General features: G+C 44.7%; 2 long non-coding RNA genes across 2 annotated transcripts in view; one reads left to right on the forward strand and one right to left on the reverse strand.

The window, feature by feature from the left end:
• Nucleotides 1-4,942: 4,942 nt before the first annotated feature.
• On the reverse strand, nucleotides 4,943-10,206 carry LOC113219701. The gene is made up of 3 exons (XR_003306667.1): nucleotides 9,914-10,206; nucleotides 9,699-9,811; nucleotides 4,943-5,525 (listed from the first exon to the last, which is right to left on the reverse strand). It is a non-coding gene; the product is annotated as an uncharacterized LOC113219701 (long non-coding RNA).
• Nucleotides 10,207-10,303: 97 nt separating this feature from the next.
• LOC113219694 overlaps nucleotides 10,304-18,211 on the forward strand; it is a 10,816-nt gene continuing 2,908 nt past the window's right edge. Inside the window, exon 1 of the long non-coding RNA XR_003306660.1 lies at nucleotides 10,304-10,418. This is a non-coding gene — a long non-coding RNA (uncharacterized LOC113219694). The remainder of the gene's footprint in view (nucleotides 10,419-18,211) is intronic.

Genomic DNA, 18,211 nt, shown 5'->3' on the forward strand with positions numbered 1-18,211 from the left:
TGGGTGCCTTGTGGGCTAGGGGCAGCCTTGGATGGATATAACATTGTTTCAGATGTCGCCTGCTTTGGATTTTGATTATGACTTGTAACATTCTGTTTCAGGATAATATCTCTAATCTCTATTTTGGAGAGAGGAATCCAAATTCTGGAAGTCATTCTCAAGGGAAAGAGGGGCTGATATTGGTACCTAGAACTGGGTTTCCGCATGCTCATGGGGGGGTTTTCTTCTTGTCACCTCCTGGCTTGTCTCCCATACACCCCTAGTCCCATCCACAGAGGGCAATCTGAGCAGCTTTGGGGATGGTGGGGAAAGAAACTGGAACTTGGTTTAGTAAAACAACTCAGTGAAGATACAAACTAAGGAAATCCAAAGTTATTCCTGAGAAAGCCTGGCTTGTCTTAGAGGTTTTTCTTTTTTTTTTGAGACAGAGCCTTGCTCTGTAGCCCCAGGCTGGAGTGTAGTGGCATAATCTTGGCTCACTGCAACCTCTGCCTCCTGGGTTCAAGCAATTTTCCTGTCTCAACCTCCCCAGTAGCTGGGACTACAGGCGTATATCACCATGCCTGGCTAATTTGTATATTTTTAGTAGAGACGGGGTGTCACTATGTTGGCCAGGTTGGTCTTGAACTCCTGACCTTGGCTGATCTGCTTACCTCAGCCTCCCAAAGTGCTGGGATTACAGGTGTGAGCCACTGCGCCTGGCTGTCTTTGATTTCTTTCTAAGGAAGGTGAAAATCCTCTATCCAACCCACAAGACACTATGGGCACAGCTAAAGTGTTACACAGTATTTTGTTTCTAGGTACTGTTAAAATGCCTTTCCAACATGCTGCCATGATTTTAATTATGTATGTGTGTATACAAAATGTGTATATACATTTTGGAATATATGTGGAATGGAATTTGGATTTTAAGGAGACAGAAAAACTGAATTTTCAGATCTCCTTCCTTCTGCCCCAGGTGTTCATTTGATACCTAGAGATATTTATGCATGGCAGTACCTAGGGAGTACCTAGGCAGTAAAGCGTAGGAGTTACAAATGATCAGTCTGGAGGGACAGATCTGGGTGGGTTTAAATCTCATCTCTGCCACTCACTAGCTGTGTCTCCTTAAACAAATTCATTAAACACTCTAAGCCTCATTTTCCTCAACAAAGATGGTAAAAGCTTCTTCTTCAAAACTTCATTGTGAGGTTCAGTGAGCTGATGCATGTATAATAGAATGCTTAGCATAGAGCCAAGAACATAGCACTCAGGAATGCCAGCTCTTCCTCTCAAGAATTGAGATGCAAACCTCAATTCTGGTTGGAAACATGTTGAACATCCAAGACAGTTTTTGTACCCTTGTTGGGGGCCCCCTGTTTCCTCAGTGTGAATCCCCTCAGAATTTGTTCACTGTCCCCCAAATCTCATCTGTGTGACTGCTCCAACCAAGGAGAACCTCTGGTTGCCATGGCATGCATTTATCCTATGAGCATGCTTAATGATCTCGTTCTCCAGGTCCCTGGAGTACAATGTAAGACTAGTGAGCTTGTTAACAAGGGTGCAAAGCTGGTAAGAATGGGCTGCCCAATGTATTTGCTTTAGTTACAAAGTTGTGTGGGAAAATAGAATGGCTGCAACTCAGGACACTCCTAGAGAATGCTCATGGCAGCAGATTTTCCATTCTCACATGCAATTGCTTCCACCTCCAGGGTATAACAAAATCTTCCAGCGACTTCTTTTTATGTAAGGAGATAGTAGAATGTAGTCAGTATACGTGCAGAGGTTGGGCTGAGATAGCCGTGGGTTAGATGAGAGACTGGGCAAATTATTGGACCTCCGTACACCTCAGTTTTCTCCTCTGTAAAATGGAAATCCTTCTGTAAAATAGCATCTATCTCACTTGTGTTTTGAGGATTAATTAAGATAATGAATATAAAGTGCCTGGCACATAGTAAGCAATCAATAAGTAAACTTTATCATCAGCACCATCTTCCTAATTACTACCTAGCTCTTGGCATTACTGGGTATAGAATATAAGCTCTGCAAAACAATCAGCCTTCTGTCCAACATTGGTATGCTATTAATGGTGGATATTAGAATGTTTCTGCTGTGAATATCAACTACAGAAGCAGATTATTCTTTCTGAAGCTCTCCAAGGGCTTGCCTCATTCTGTAAGGCCTCTGGTTTGCCCTCTATAGCTTGCTCTCACCCTATGAAAGGATGATTTCCTGCGGCAGACACCATTGGTGGCCACCCCCACTGCAGGTCCCCCTTCTTCCTTGTGAACAGAACACAAATTTTGCTTAGGCAGCCACGTGCCTAGCCCCAGGGTAAAAAGCCTGATTAATGCAAGCCATTTATGGCAGTCTCATTCGGCTTTACCTTAGTTGGTCTAGGTGAGGGCATGTGAATGCATTCTGGCCACTGAGACATAAGGGAAAGTGTCATAATAAAAGGAGAGAGGAGCATGAGGTGAGCCTCATCTTGGTCCCTGCCCTCTTCCTCCCTGCTTTAGCTACTGTCATGGGATGCTTGGAGCTGCAAGTTGCTATTTTGGGACCATGAGGGAGGTACCAGCATGAGGACAAAAGCCAACACTGCTAAGATGGCAGAGCAGAAAAATAGGAAGAGTTCAGATTCTTAATGACATTGCTAAGCTGCCAAATCAACTTGGAGGCTGGTGCTCTCCAGACTTCTTTCTTAGTATACAATAACTGTTCTTATGATTTGGGCTACTGTTAATCTGGTTTTCTACTAATTAATCAGTATACTCCTTTTCTGTTTGCCAAGCCTGGAAAATGACTGCTATTCAAATTCTGCTGAGATATAAAGACATTCTGTTCTTATTTTCTTCCTCTACATTTGGGTAGTCAAGTGTCTTTAAATAAATTCCACCCTCACTATTAAAGTGAAACTGTTGTTGAAAAGGTCATCAATGACCTCTTGATTGACATGTCCAATAGCTCCAACTGATTTTGCATTCTGCTGAACCTCTATTCCATTAAACAGCTTGACCATGTTCTCATTCCTAAAGTGAATCCTTCCCTCAGCGGGCCTCACTGCTCTTTCTTTCTATGTCTCTGGCCCTTCCTCTGTGGTCCGTTCTTTCTGCCTCCTTACCTACCTATGAACCCTAACATTCTGCCCTTTGCCTTCTCTTCTCTCACTCAGCACTTTCCCAGCATGCTGCCTTCACTTCTAAGACTTTAGTTACCATCTGTGGGTGCTAGCAATTGTCCCATTCATATTTCATAGGCAGATCTTTTTGCAGCACCAGATGTGAGCAGAACATGCCCAGTTGGATGTCCTCATAGAACCGTCAACACTGCATTTCCTAAACTGCACTGTGTCCCTTTACAAATTACTTCTGTATAACACACTTCGCCACTCATACTAGCCCACAGCTAGAAACCCCAGAGTCATCCTAAGCAATTCCTTCTCTTCCAATATCCAATTAATCACCAAGTATAAAAATTTCTCTATTCTCAGGAGTCTATTGCAGCTTCCGCATGTTCACTGCAACAGCCTCCATTTATCATTTCTATAGTGCATAAGGCTTCACCTGCCTCCAATCTCTCTCCTCTCCAATCATCTGCATTGCTGGTAGAGTGGGTTTTCTAAAAGCAAATTGAATCATTTCACTGGCTTTAAAAATTTCCAAGAGGGTATGTGTGTATGTGAGGGGGGTATGGTTTAGAGACTGTATTAGCTATCATGCCCTCCAAATAAAGTCCACATTTCATAGCACAGCATAGAAGGCCCTCTAGTCTCTCTGAGTACACACTGATTTTTGCATTTCATCTCCTATGACCTCCCCTCACTGTTCCTGTATCCTGAGCTCAAGTTCCTGTGAAGTCCTCTTTCCTTCCACTACTTCCTCTGATTAGATGGTGGAGATCAATTCCCAGCACTCTGAACTCCTGGCTTCGTTCAGTTTTCAAGTCAAACTGCACTTCTTCCCAAAAGCATTACCTGACCCAAGGACCAGACCTGAGTTTCTCAACCTCAGCATTACTGGCCTTTAGAGTTAGATAATTCTTTTTGTGGGGGACTGATCTGTGCCTTGTAGATGGTCTAGCAGCATCTCTGGCTTCTACTTACTAGATGCCAGTAGCAACCCCACCCACCCATGTAACAACCAAAAATGTCTTCAGACACTGTAAATGTCACCTGTGGAAAGTAATTGCCCCCAGTAGAGAACTATGAAACTAGACCAGGTCTCCTTCTTACCATCCATGGCTTCCTGGTCTTCCTTGATCACCACACTTATGGCACATTTTTATTTTATTTTTTGAGACAGAGTCTCACTCTGTCACCAGGCTGGAGTGCAGTGGTGTGACCTTGGCTCACTGCAACCTCTGCCTCCCAGGTTCAAGCAATTTTCCTGCCTCAGCCTCCTGAGTAGCTGGGATTATGGGCACCCACCACCATGCCTCACTAATTTTTGTAATTTTAGTACAGACGGGCTTTCACCATGTTGGCTAGGCTGGTATTGAACTCCTGACCTCAAGCGACCTGCCCACCTTGGCCTCCCAAAGTGCTGGGATTACATGCGTGAACCACCACACCCAGCTCATGGCACATTTTTGAAGTGACTTGTCTTATTGTCTCATCTGCTTCCAAAGGCTGTTATCTAGGAGGGCATCTCCCAGGGCATGACACCCAGTAGGCATGCAGTCTAGCTTCATGAAAGAGTGGGCTCTGTGATGTGAGCAGCTGTCATCTTCATCATTATAGCTCTAGTAGCCAGCATGGTGCTGGCACATAATAGGTGCTCAGTAAGTATGTGTGGAATGAAGGAATGATTGAATGCTCCCATTCAATCACTTCTTTCTCTCTAACCGAAGTATCCTAGTCAGGGTTTTGTGCCTTGTCTTCTCTTCTCCCATAATATTATCACATATGGCCCTGTTCCCTAGTACTTAGTACACTGGATAGCAATGACAATCAAGACAATAGGTGAAATCATGTTTGTGGGAAAAAATAATGCTCTATCTTGAGGCTTGAGGCCTCTTTCTAAAAACAGAAAAACCAAGTCCAGTGCTGTGCCCAGCAACCTCATGGTCTAACTTGTCCCTCGACTGCCATGCTTGCTGTGCCCCTGGTAGCTCTCAACCACACCCGCCACACACACACTCACCCTAAGCGGAGGAATCACTCAGGGCTGCTGAGATTTGAAAGCTCACTTCCACTCCAAAGCATCATTGTACTCCTCGCTGACTGTAACCCCAGCCCCCTGCACTGCATTCTGCTGGAGGGTGATTACATGCAGCTCACTTGCAAGCCTCTCCTGGGCATGGAAACAGTCCTTTCTGCAGCGTGCTTTCCACCTGATGACCTGAAATGAAGAGGCCAGTGAGGGCTCCACGGCAGAAGGGAGTCGCAATACAATTCAGGCAAACAAACGTTAAAAAACGGTTAGTAGAAAGGAAATCTGCCTGCTAGGGAGAAGAGTCTGGTGCTCAGAGTAGAGTTGGGTAGCTCTTCATGCACAGTAGATGGTGAATATGCATCCTTTATATGCGTCCTTTAGTCACAAAGCCTGCGGAGAGAAGATGCTGTAGTTAATATTTATATTTGGCATCCAATCTTCCACACAAATAACAGCACCAAGGACGGGTGTTTGGTTTAAGGTCAGCTCCGTTTAAACAGCCCGGCCAGGTGCAGACACACATTCTGGACCTTTGAACTCTGTGTGTTGTAATCCAGATGTTTGGTCAAGGTGATGAACTCGGGTCACTGACGGTGAGAGAGTGTGCGCTGCTCTCTTCTAGCATCTTCCACAGGGAGCCCTGGACAGAAGGCCTGGCCCCAAGCCCACTTTCTTCGCCAGAGTCAAGAAACAGTAGCAGCTGCAGTTGTTGCTAGGGATGAGGGATCATTCACTTGGGAGTTGAGATAGCTGGGAGGGGGAGGTGGGTAGCGGGAAGGAGGTCTTGAAATTGACCATGCTTAGCTGCTGCCCACGTTTGGATTACTCGGAGACAGTCTGCAATGAGGAAAATATTAGACTTTTAATGACAGCCCTGACAAACACGATCCGTATGACCAAATCAATCTCAAATGCAACTGCTAGCATTTATTAAAGGAGGATTTGCCAAGTTGCACGGTTCTCCTAGAGTTTTCCTAGTCCCAGGCTTTGCCTCGAACACGTACCCAGAGCGAGGGGTTTGAACTTTCTGAGTTTCATGCAAAGCACGTATGTTGTTTGGGTTTTGTTTTGTTTGTTTGTTTTAATTTTTGCAAAATACGTTATATAAGAAAGACGCATATGTCAATGAAATGGTAAATACAAACCCTCCAAAAAGATGTAACATATTTCTAATGAAAGGAAACAAACACCTTCGCTTTATCCACAAAAAAAATGTAAAAGGATGAAGTGGGGCCATTTTCATTCACAGATTGTGGAATCCTACTGTTTACTGCTCTCTAAATGAGTATTTTTGAGGCATGACTTCAATGGGGATTCTCAAAACGAAGCAGCTCCTGGCCTAGCGAAGAGAACACTGATGCTGGCAGCCAGGCAGTTTGGATTCCAGGCTTGACCGCTGACCCCGGCTTCCTGGCTTCCAGCCCCAGCACTCCACTCAAAGTGTTCTTGTCAAGGGTACCAGTGATCTTCTAATCGCTAAATCCAAAGGGCATTTTTCAGTCCTCTTCTGACCTGACCTCTCTTCAGCCAGATGACATAATTGCCCACTCTTTCCTCCTTGAAGTTCTCTTACCCTGTGGCTTCAATGACACCATCCCATCCTGGCTATCCTCCAGCTTTCTCTATCACTCCTTCTAAGACCCTCTCCTAGGCTGCTCTCTTTTTCCTCAACAGCTATGGGGTAGCAACTGTGGACTGAAGTTGTGCTTAGGCTTTGTATGCATCTTCGTATCAACAATTCATAGCATTCCTGAGCTTATTGGTTCCATTTTAAAGATAAGAAAACTTCAGGCAGCGATAGCTCATGTCTGTAATCCCAGCACTTTAGGAGGCCGAGGCAGGCGGATTTCTTGAGGTCAGGAGTTCGAGGCCAGTCTGGCCAACATGGTGACACCCCATCTCTACAAAAAATATAAAAATTATCCAGGCATGGTGGCGCAAGCCTGTAATCACAGCTACTTGGGAGGCTGAGACCCAAGAATCACTTGAACTGGGGAGGTGGAGCTTGCAGTGAGCTGAGATTGCGCCACTGCACTCCAGCCTGGGCGACAGAGTGAGACTCTGTCTCAGAAAAAAAAAAAAAGTAAATTATTATTAAAAAAAAGATAAGAAAACTAAGGCTCTGAGTGATTTAAGGGATCCTCACCCGAGGTCACATAGCTAATAAGTAGCAGGAATCCCAACCTAGGTCAGTTTGAATCCACAGTCCAGTTCTCAGCTATTAAACTCTAATATCGCCTTCTCAAGTAGCCCCTCCCTTAAATAGAGGTGTTCTCCAGAGTTCCGTGTTTTGCTCCTTTTTCTCCTCTCTGCCCCTGTCTCGGCTAGGGCTCCTTCTCAGCCTTGCCTGCAGTTAACTCCTCTATGATATCTTCAGCCAAATTCTGTCTTCTGATTCTGGTTTCCAACTGTTTCCATGCTATCTCCATTTGCATGTGACACAGCCTCCTTATAGAGGTGGGGTGGTGGACTCCCCAACTGCTGTTTCATTCCTGATGGTTGGCTAAAGCCAGTGATTATTTTAGGAGCGAGCTCATGACCCACTTCTGCCAGTAAGATATAAAGGGGAAGATTGCTGGGGACGTCTGGGAAAGGTTTTTCTCCCTCCTAAGAAGACACATGGAAAAACAGTCCCTCTTCTTCCTTTCAATGCTGAACCTTGTAATATTGGAGTGGTGACAACTGTCTGCAGCCATGAGGAGAACCAATGTCAGGTTGAAGCCGTAAGAAAAGGATGGAATCCATGTGCTTATGAACAAGTTGATTGTACCTCATCTAGGACTGGGGCTTTCGACTATGTTGAATATTAATAATACATTTTCTCACGGTTTGTATGGGTTTGTTGTTGCTGTGGTGGTTGTTACTTGCAGCCACAAGCGTCCCAAATAACACATCAAATCATCATATCTATAACTTAGGTCAATATTTCCTCCTCTAAACAGCCTCTCCTCCTGTGACTCTATGTCTGTTAATAGCACTACGATCCACTCAGTCACCCAAGTCGGAAACCTGGGTATTATCCTTGACTCCTCCCTCTGCCTTATTCAGAGTGTCCAATCATGAATTAAGTCCAGCAGCTTTTACTGTTGGAAATCTCTTCGTTTTTTCCAGTAACCCTCTCCCTGTCTTTTTCAGTTATTTGTCATTTTTACTGGTCTTCTCTTCCCTTTCTCACTCTGACCTAAGCTACTACTATATGCATTGTTCCTGAGGACTTTTTTTTTTTTTTTTTGAGACGGAGTCTCGCTCTGTTGCCCAGGCTGGAGTGCAGTGACACGATCTTGGCTCACTGTAAGCTCCACCTCCCGGGTTCACACCATTCTCCTGCCTCAACCTCCTGAGTAGCTGGGACTACAGGCACCCACCACCACGCCTGGATAATTTTTTTTGTATTTTTAGTAGAGACGGGGTTTCACCATGTTAGCCAGGATGGTCTGGATCTCCTGACCTCGTGATCTGTCTGATTCAGCCTCCCAAACTGCTAGGACTACAGGTGTGAGCCACCATGCCCGGCCCCTAAAGACATTTTAAAAATTCAATGTAAATTCCATAAATTTCCTGATTATAGTCTGTGAATAGGCCATCATTGTCTTCACGATAAAATCTAGCCATAGCTTGTGAACAGCCCACCATTGTCTTCAAGATAAAATCCAACCAATCAGCATGGTTCATAAGATGCTTCAAGGCAGAGCTTACCTCTCTGGATGCTCACATCCACCAATCCACGTGCACTCCAAGTTCCAGCACACTGGTTGCCTTGCAGTCCACAAGGCTCTTCTCCTTAGTGTCACTGCATGTGCTATTCCCCGACCTTGAATGCCCTTCCCGACTTGTTTCCCTGAACCATACTGGTTGGCCAGTATGTTCCCATGTACTTTGGTTTGTGTCTCTTATAACATAGCAGGTAGGAATTTCAGGCATGCCAGAAATGTCTTACCTTATTGTTCTCTCTCTCTCCTTGATTTTTATTTGGAACCCATATCCTGACTCAATTTCAGTGCTAAGGGGGTTGTCTATATGGTCTCAGGGCATGTGTTAATCACAGGTTGCCATAGAGATATCCCTAGTTTCCTCTTCATGGCCCTTTCAAGTCCGGGAGTTGTCTTGGCAATGCCCAACCCAGGCTAGAGATCCTGGAAGCTATGCATAGCGGCCTCTGCATAGACAACCACTGCCACTCCTGCTTTGGGATCCGGCCACCTTCCCAGAGCCCATTGGTAGGCAGGCTCCCCCTGCTCTCTGGCCCACAGCCCCCTCTACCTTATGAACTCTTCATCTTCTCTCCTTCCCCAATGCCTGGAGGAAGCACTCCCCTGACCCTACTTCTTCCAAACATTTGTCTATCCCCCACCTCCTCTCAGTTCCCCTACCAGGGACTTCGGGAATTTAGAATTCAGGGAACATGAGAGGCAGGGATTGACGGGCCTGTTTTGCTTCTCCTCTGCCACATTTCCTAAGACAGGGAGCATCAACAGTCAGATTGAAAAAGGGGAAAATACCGGCAGACAAAAGAATATAGGGTGACAGTGACCGATCACCTGGCCACCTCTCTGTTCCCATCACCTGCTCATGTGCCTCTTTCTCCCAGACTGTGAGGCCTGCTGTGTCCGTGATCCTTGTATTGTCAGCATGCCGTATCTGGCTCATAGTAGGTACTTCATAAATATCTGTCAAGACTAAAAATAAAAGTAAGAAGAGAATGGAGTTGGAGTTAGGAGACCTGAACGCAACCGGCCAACTGTCTTCCTAGTTGTGTGACCTTAGGCAAGATACCCTACCTCTCTTCTCTTGGCAGTAGCAACAGGGAGGAGAGGCTCTGAAGAGGAGGTGAGGGATATGGTGCTCTTCGAAGCTCTGCAGTTGGTACTTCCACCTCTTCCCAGCCTTCTCAGATTCTGGCTCCATTTTACCATCTCCCTGTCATGCTTCAAGTGGCCCAAAACTTTTACATCAGGTGCCTCTTCCCCTTGCAAAACTATTTTGTGTCTAAATAGATTTTTGCTCTTCCTCCTCCAGGTGGGCCCCTTTCCTTCCTTCAGTTAACAACTTTCAGGATTCTTGCATTCCAGGGATTCGGTTTGTGATGAAGTACAAAGAACTGGAAATTCTGGTTCTGCTACACCCTGGCTGTGGGTTGGACCAGTGTCTAAGTCTTAGTTTCCTCATCTGGAAGATAGAAATGGTCATAACTGACTAACTAGTTCCTTCAGAGCCTGGACTCTGGAATCCAAGCTGCCTCAGTTCAAGTCTCAGTCCAGTCACTTTCCAGATGTGCGACTCAGGGTAAGTGACTTAACTTTACTGCTTCTTAACTTCCTAATTTATAAAAGGGGCACTGTAATATAATCTACCTCATATGTTTATTGTTAATATTCATTGAGTTATTAGTTCATTAGTTAACACCTAAAGTGCTTAGCACCTTGTCTGAGTAAGCACTCCATATACGTTGTTATTATTATCTCATAGGCAGCCTCTCTCTTGGGTTTTTGTTTTTGACAGGGTCTCATTCTGTTGCCCAGGTTGGAGTGCAGTAGCATGATCTCAGCTCACTGCATCCTTGACCTCCCTGGCTCAAGCGATCCTCCCACCTCAGCCTCCTGAGTAGCTAAGACTAGAAGCTTGTACCACCATGCCTGGCTAATTCTTGTATCTTCTGTGGAGACAGGGTTTTGTCATGTTGGCCAGGCTGGTCTTGAACTCCTGAGCTAAAGCCATCCGCCCACCTCAGCATTCCAAAGTGCTGAGATTACAGGTGTGAACCACTGAACCCGGCCAGGGCAGCCTCTCTTTAGCTACCCACAAACTCATGATGTATGAATAAGTTTGCTAGGTCTGCTGTAACAAAGTAATTCAAACTGTGCAACTTAAACAACAGAGATGTATTTATTTCCTCACATTTCAGGACCTAGAAGTCCAAGATCAAGGTGTCGGCAGGTTTGATTTCTCCTGAGGCCACTCTCCTTGGGTTGCAGACGGCCACCTTCTTGCTGTGTCTTTATGTGGTCTTTCCTCTGTGTGTGCATTTGTCTTCGTTTTTCTATGTACAGTGTCTAAATTTCCTCTTCTTATAGGGATACCAGGCAGATTGGGCTCACCCAAATGGCATTATTTTAACTTAATCACCTCTTTAAAGACTCTATCTTTAATACAGTCATATTCTGAGGTAGCCAGGATTAGGGCTTCAACATATTGATTTGGGAGTGGGGGTGGGGACACAGTTCAGCTCGTAACAATGTGTACGTAGACCCTAACATTATTAGATGTTCCTGTGGGTAAGTCTCTTTCTTAATCTTACTCTTCATGAATGTCAGGATATTTAAGCTCTAGGGATTCCATTTGTGGCATAATAGAATCTGCAATCAGAAAAGCAGGTTTTGAAGTCCAGGTACAAAACCTGGTCAGTTGCAGGAATGAACCTGGATGAGCTACACAGGCTGCCAGTGTCAATGGTAATTCACACAGAGGCAGCTGTGGGAGGCAACGATGTATGTGAAGGCCCTCTGTGATCTCTCTGCCCATGGGTTTTTGCCTCTGAACTAAGACAGTGCTAGATGGATGGTCTTAACTCTTCATTCCATCTTCAACATTCTATGACTCTGACTCTAAGGGTGGAAATTCAAGTATCAAGGATAAGCTGCCAGTAGCCCAGCCCAGTGGTGTGTGCCTATAGTCCCAGATACTAGGGAGGCCAAGGCAGGAGGATCTCTTGAGCTCAGGAGTTCGAGACCAGCCTGGGAAAAATAGATCCCTGTCTCAAATATAAAATAATAATAAAAAAAGAACAAGCTGCTAGGGAAGCAATTTCTGGGTCCAGGGCTTTAATAAACATTGCAGAACTGGCTAGGCGCAGTGACTCACGCCTGTAGTCCCAGCTCTTTGGGAGACTGAGGCAGGTGAATTGCTTGAACCCAGGAGTTCAAGACCAGCCTGGGCAACAGGGTGAAATCCCGTCTCTACAAAAAATACAAAAAGTAGCTGGGCATGATGGTATATGCCTGTAGTCCCAGCTACTTGGGAGGCTGAGGTGGGAGGATCACTTGCACCCAGGAAGTCAAGGCTGCAGGGAGCTGACATCACGCCTCTGCACTCCAGCCCTGGGAATAGAGTAAGACCCTGTCTCAAAAAACAAACAACAACAATCACAATAACAACAGAAAACATGGCTGGGCGTGGTGGCTCATGCCTGTAATCCCAGCACTTTGGAGGCCGAAGCGGGTGGATCACCGGAGGTCGGGAGTTCGAGATTAGCCTGAGAAACATGGAGAAAACCTATCTCTACTAAAATACAAAATTAGCCGGGTGTGGTGGCGCATGCCTGTAGTCTCAGCTACTCGGGAGGCAGAGGCAGGAGAATTACTTAAACCCGGGAGGCGGAGGTTGTAGTGAGCTGAGATCACGCCACTGCACTTCAGCCTGGGCAACAAAGAACAAAACTCCATCTAAAAAACAAACAAACAAACAAACAAACAAACAAAAAAAAAAACAGAAAAAAGTTATGGAAAAAACGAAGGAAATCATACCATCATAGGGAACCACTCACCTGAATATTCACAAGGCCCAAACTGGAACAGTGCTAAAGCTCATCATCCATTTCCTGGGCTCTGGCACGTGTGGCTGAACTGCTTTGGCAAAAACTCACAGGCCCACAAACTAGGATTGAACAAAGGAAAGTCCCTGTCCCAACAAATATTACATTCTACTGGATGAACCAGGCCAAAACACACACACACACACACACACACACACACACACACACACACACCCCATCATACAATGCTAGGTCATGCTAAGGGTGTAAAGAAAGATAAAGCAGGGTGAGGGTGGCAGTGACCGGGGGTTATGCTATGTAAGATGTCCTAGTCAGGGAGGTCCTCCCTGAAGAAGGGGCATTTAGCATCCACCTGGACCATGAGAGCAATGTAGCTGTGGGACTATCTAGGGGAGAGCAGGCAGAAAGGCCGTGAGGAGGGGCTGGGCGTGGCAGGAAACAGCAAGGTGCCTGAGTTCCTAGAGCTGAGCTGGGGGTGAAGAAGCCAGGGGTGGACGAAGTTAGCAGGTCTTGAAGGCCAGGGTCAAGATTCTGGATTTTCATCTAAATGTCATGAAAGTCATTCGAGGATTTTGTGTAAGTGAGTCATCAACATCTTGAAAGGATCTCTTGACGTGGTTTTGAGAGAAGACTTTAAAGAATCATGGTAATCGCAAGGCCAATGGCCAAATATCTCTTGCTCTCTACCTCCTGGGCACATACTGGCTTCCTGTTTATGCTTCCTGTCATGCAGTGTGGCCATGAAACTCTGACCAATGAGTTGTGAGCACAGGTCACTGTGTCACTTCCAGGCCAGGCAGCTGATTGCCAGAATGTGTGCCTCCAGAGCTCCTTTACAGCCACCAATGATGTTCAAGCTAGATGCAGCTCAGAAAGCCTGGGTCTTTGTTTGTGCTGCTGTCACAAAGTACTCAAGACTGCTGGATAATTTATAAAGAACAGAAATGTATTGTCTCACAGTTCTGGAGGTAGGGAAGTCCAAGATCAAGGTGCTAGCATTTATTGAGGGCTGCTCTCTGCTTCCAAGGTGGCAGCTTGAACACTGCATCCTCCAGAGGGGAGGAATGCTGTGTCCTCACATGGCAGAAGGCAGTAGGGCAAAGAGGATGAACTCCCTCTGCCATGCCCTTTTATAGCAGCATTAATCCATTCATGAGAGTAGAGCCCTCACGACCTAAACACCTCTGCAAAGGCCCTACTTCCCAACACTGTTGCATTGGGAATGAAATTTCCAACACATGAATTGTGGAGGACACATTCAGGCCATCACAGCCTAGGTCCAAAGAGTGAGGAGAGACAGGGTGGAGGTGTTGACCTGCAGATAGGTGGTTTCAGCAAGAAATCCCTTTAATCACTTTGTTGGGATAAATCACGAAGATTTGGGAGGGTTACCATAGCATAACCAAGCATATCCTGACAGTACAGAGTGCAAGAAGAGAAGACTAGAAGTCCCCCTCTTTTCAGTTAGGATGCTGAGAAGTAATTCTATGTTGGACTGGAGTGACAGCAATAGAGATAATGGGAAGTGGTCAGATTCAGGATATATACTGAAGGGCAAGTGCAAAGGCTGGACTGATGTAGGGTATAAGAAAAAGAGAGAAGTCAAGGAAATTCCAAGGATTATGGCCTGAGTTAATTGGATAAATTACTGAAAAGAAGAATACTCTGAAAAGGACAGGAGTATTCACAGTGCCAGGCACACAGCAAAGCTACAAAATGCTAGGTCTTATGGTTATTACTTTAAGAAGGGAAGGAATATGGAATGTAGATGCTTAGGGAACTTTTCAGTCCAGAGTTATTGAGATGTGACTTACATACAGTAAAATGTACTTATCTTTTTTCAGAGACAGGTTCTTGTTCTGTCTCTCAGGTTGGAGTGCAGTGCCGTGATCATAGCTCACTGCAGCCTCGAACTTCTAGACTCAAGCAATCTCCCTGCCTCTGCCTCCTGAGTAGCAAAATTTACTCTTTTTGGTGTACAGGTCTGAGTTTTGACAAATGCATTCTATCTTGTAAGTACCTCCATAGTGAAGATGTAGATAACTTCCACCCCTCGCATTCTTTTTTGCTGCCACTCCTTTGTAGTCAAATACTCCCTCCACCCCTAATCCTTGGCAATCACTGATCTGTTCTCTATCCCTCTGATTTTGCCTTTTCCAGAAAGTTACGTAAATGGAACCACACAGTATGTGACCTTTTGAGACTTTGTTCTTTCACTTAGGATAATGTATTTGAGATTCATCCACATTGCATAGATCAGTAGTGTGATCCTTTTAATTGATGAGTAGTATTCCACGGTATGGATGTGCCACAATTTGTTTATTGTCTCGCCAGTTAAAGGGCATTTGGGTTGTTTCCAAGTTTTGGTGATTATGAATCAAGCTGCTATAAATATCTGAGCACAGGTTTTTATGTGAACATATGTCTTCATTTCTCTTGGTAAATCCCTAGGAGTGGGATTGCTGGCTCATATGGTAAGTGTATGTTTAACTTTATAAGAAACTGCCAAACTGTTTTTCCAGAGGAACTGTACCATATTGCACTCCCACTGGCAATGTGTGAGGGTCACTCCACATCCTCCCCAGCACTTGGGATTGTCAGGTGTGTGTGTGTGTGTGTGTGTGTGTGTGTTTTGCCATTCTGATGTGCAGTGGTGTCTCTTTGTGGTTTTAATTTGCATTTCCCTAATGAATAATGATGTTGAGCATCTTTTCATGTACCTATTTTGCATTTGTGTATCTTTTGGTGGAATGTCCACTCCCATTTCTTGTTCATGTTTTCATTAGGTGGATTGCCTTCTTATTGCATAGTAAAAGTTCTTCATGTATTCTGGATATAAGTCCTTTATCAGATATGTGTTTTGCAAATATTTTCTCTGTCTTTGAGTTTCCTTTCATATGCTTAACAGTGTCTTTCAGAGAGAAGTTTTTAGCTTTGATGGCATAGAAGCTATCAACTTTTTCTTTTATGGATCATGCTTTTTGTTTCATATCTAGGAAACCTTTGCCTACCCAAGGTCAGAAAGATTTTCTCCTATATTTTCTTCTGGAAGTTTTATAGTTTTATAGGTTTAAGCTTCACATGTTGGTCTATGATACAGTTTGAGTTAATTTTTGTCAAAGGTGTGACGTATAAGCCAGGACAATTTTGACTTGTGATATTTCCTACTGTAGAAGAGGCAGATCAATGAAACTTCACATTTCTGATAAGCACGTGCACAGATGACACTGTAGAATGTCACCAGGTTGCAAAATCTGGTGAAGGTTCAAAGCAGATGGTCAGGGAAGTTCCATCTCGCTCTGACTCCAGGAGAGCTTCTTTAGAAGTTAATCTTATCTTCAGCATTAGTTTCCAGATGTCCCTAGTGATACCAGCACAAGCCTGAGGCTTTAAGTGAAATGAGCTGGGTTTTCCCCAGTTCCTAAGACCTTCCAGCTCCAGGTAGGTAGTTGCTCCAAGCAACAGTTTTCTCTCTTAATCCACTGAAGGAACATTATGTGCAAAGTAGGGCATTAATTCCTAGCGATTAGGATTGACATTTTAGCCTTTCTGGCTTCACTCCTTCTTGGGTGGCTTTTTCAGTCACTTCGTGATACTGTTTTCTCCCTCCTCTTCCCCTCAATCACACATAACTCAGAAAGCTTCATTAAGATCATTTAGGTCTTGGTGCCCTTAAAACTTAAAATATAAAATCAGCGAGGGGAGAGAATTGAGAAATCAACACCAAATTGCCAACTAGTGATTTGGCCAATTCAGGACATTTTAGGAAAGGCAACTTACATTTGGGAAAGGCACATACTATTGCCATCATTTCATTAAAGAAGGGACGCTTAAATTACCCAAACCTCTGAGAAAAGAAAAAAGGAAAGAATGTAATCTCAGAATAAAAAATAATCTTTCCTAAGAATCAACCATTGGTAATTAATCTTGTCATAGGAAAGTACTCATACATTTACCCCTTATTTTTCTCATTTCACTGCAGATTGTTGAAAATGTCACCCCAGATCACGGTGTGGGACTCAGACCATAAGGAGGTGTATCATGGGTGGGGCAAGGGTAAGCACTGAGGTGTTTGCAGCAAACTTTTTTTCTCTCACTTGTTTATAATACCTTCATTGGGGATTCCTAAGGTTCAAAGTCCTAGGTTTAGTGAGTATTCAGGTTTCCCTCTGGGGAGTAGCACTTGCAAATTTAACAGTAGGAGGAAGTCTGAGTTGATAACTTTCCAGCCCTTCCCATTGGCAAGCCTCAGTGGCTTTCACTTCTTTCTTGAGTGAGCTGAAGATAGGAGGGAAGCCCAACCAAGCTGCCCTTCATGGTCTGAATCTGGGCCATTTTAAAGGTCCTTCCACTACCTCCTCTCCTCCAAGGAGTCTGCTTCTCCCAGCATCTAATTCATTAAGGCAGACACTGACAGTTCCAGGTAGACATATTCTTGGTAAACTCATCCATGGCTTCCATTGCATTCAGGATAGAGACCTCACTCCCAACTCACTCCCTACCCTGCCATATGGATCTATCCAGCACCTGCCTCTCCAGCCTCATTTCTCCTCTCCTGTGGGACTCTGGCCACAGCTGCTTGCCTTTAGCTCCTCCAAAGCGCCAGACACCTGACTGCTTTTGCCTTTTTTTCTTGTGGGCAACTTAACTTTTTCTGGGGAGCTTCCCAGTTCCACCGGCTACATCAACACCCTCCCTCTCTTAGTACCCTCTCACCTCTCATCTTGTATTTGGTCTTTGTAGCAACTGTCACGATTGTAATTACTTGTAAAATGTCTGGCTCCTCAACTAGGATGTAAACTCCAAAAGATTAGGAATGAAGTCTATTTTGTTTATCTGATCTTCCAGTCCCTGGCACATGCATGATAGCTAGTTGTTACTCAATATATTGTTAAATGAAAGAGTTTTTTCCAACGAATGTACACTAGTCACTGTTGTAGGCACTTGATATATACTAGTGGTGGGAGGTGGTGGGGGAACACAACAAAAAGATAAAATCCCTGCCATCATGAAGCATGTATTCTACTGGGGCAAGGATCTGCTTAAACAAGATAACTGAACTGTGGGGAACGTTAGAGAGAAAGTCTCCTCATTGTAAGAGCCGAATGTAGGGTATGCTAAGGAGAGAAAAGTAGAGCAGGACAGAGGGACATAAGACATCATTTTGTGGGTTGGTGTATGAAATTTTTAGATTGGGCCGGGTGCAGTGCCTCATGCCAGTAATCCCAGCAACTTGGGAAGCTGCGGCTGGAGGATCACTTGAGCTCAGGCGCTCCAGACCAACCCCGGGGAACATGGTGAAACCCTCTCTCTACTTTAAAAAAAATACAAAAATTAGTTGGGTGTGGTGTTACGTCCTTGTAGTCTCAGCTACCCGGGAGGCTGAGGTGGAAGGAATTGTCTGAACACAGGAGGTTGAGGCTGTAGTGAACCATAATCATGCCACTGCACTCCAGCCTGGGTAACAGAGCAAGACTCCATCTCAAAAAAAAAAAAAAAAAAAAAAAAAAAAAAAAAAAAAAAAAAA

This window comes from Piliocolobus tephrosceles, chromosome 2 (assembly GCF_002776525.5).
Source record: "Piliocolobus tephrosceles isolate RC106 chromosome 2, ASM277652v3, whole genome shotgun sequence".
Lineage (NCBI taxonomy): Eukaryota > Metazoa > Chordata > Mammalia > Primates > Cercopithecidae > Piliocolobus > Piliocolobus tephrosceles.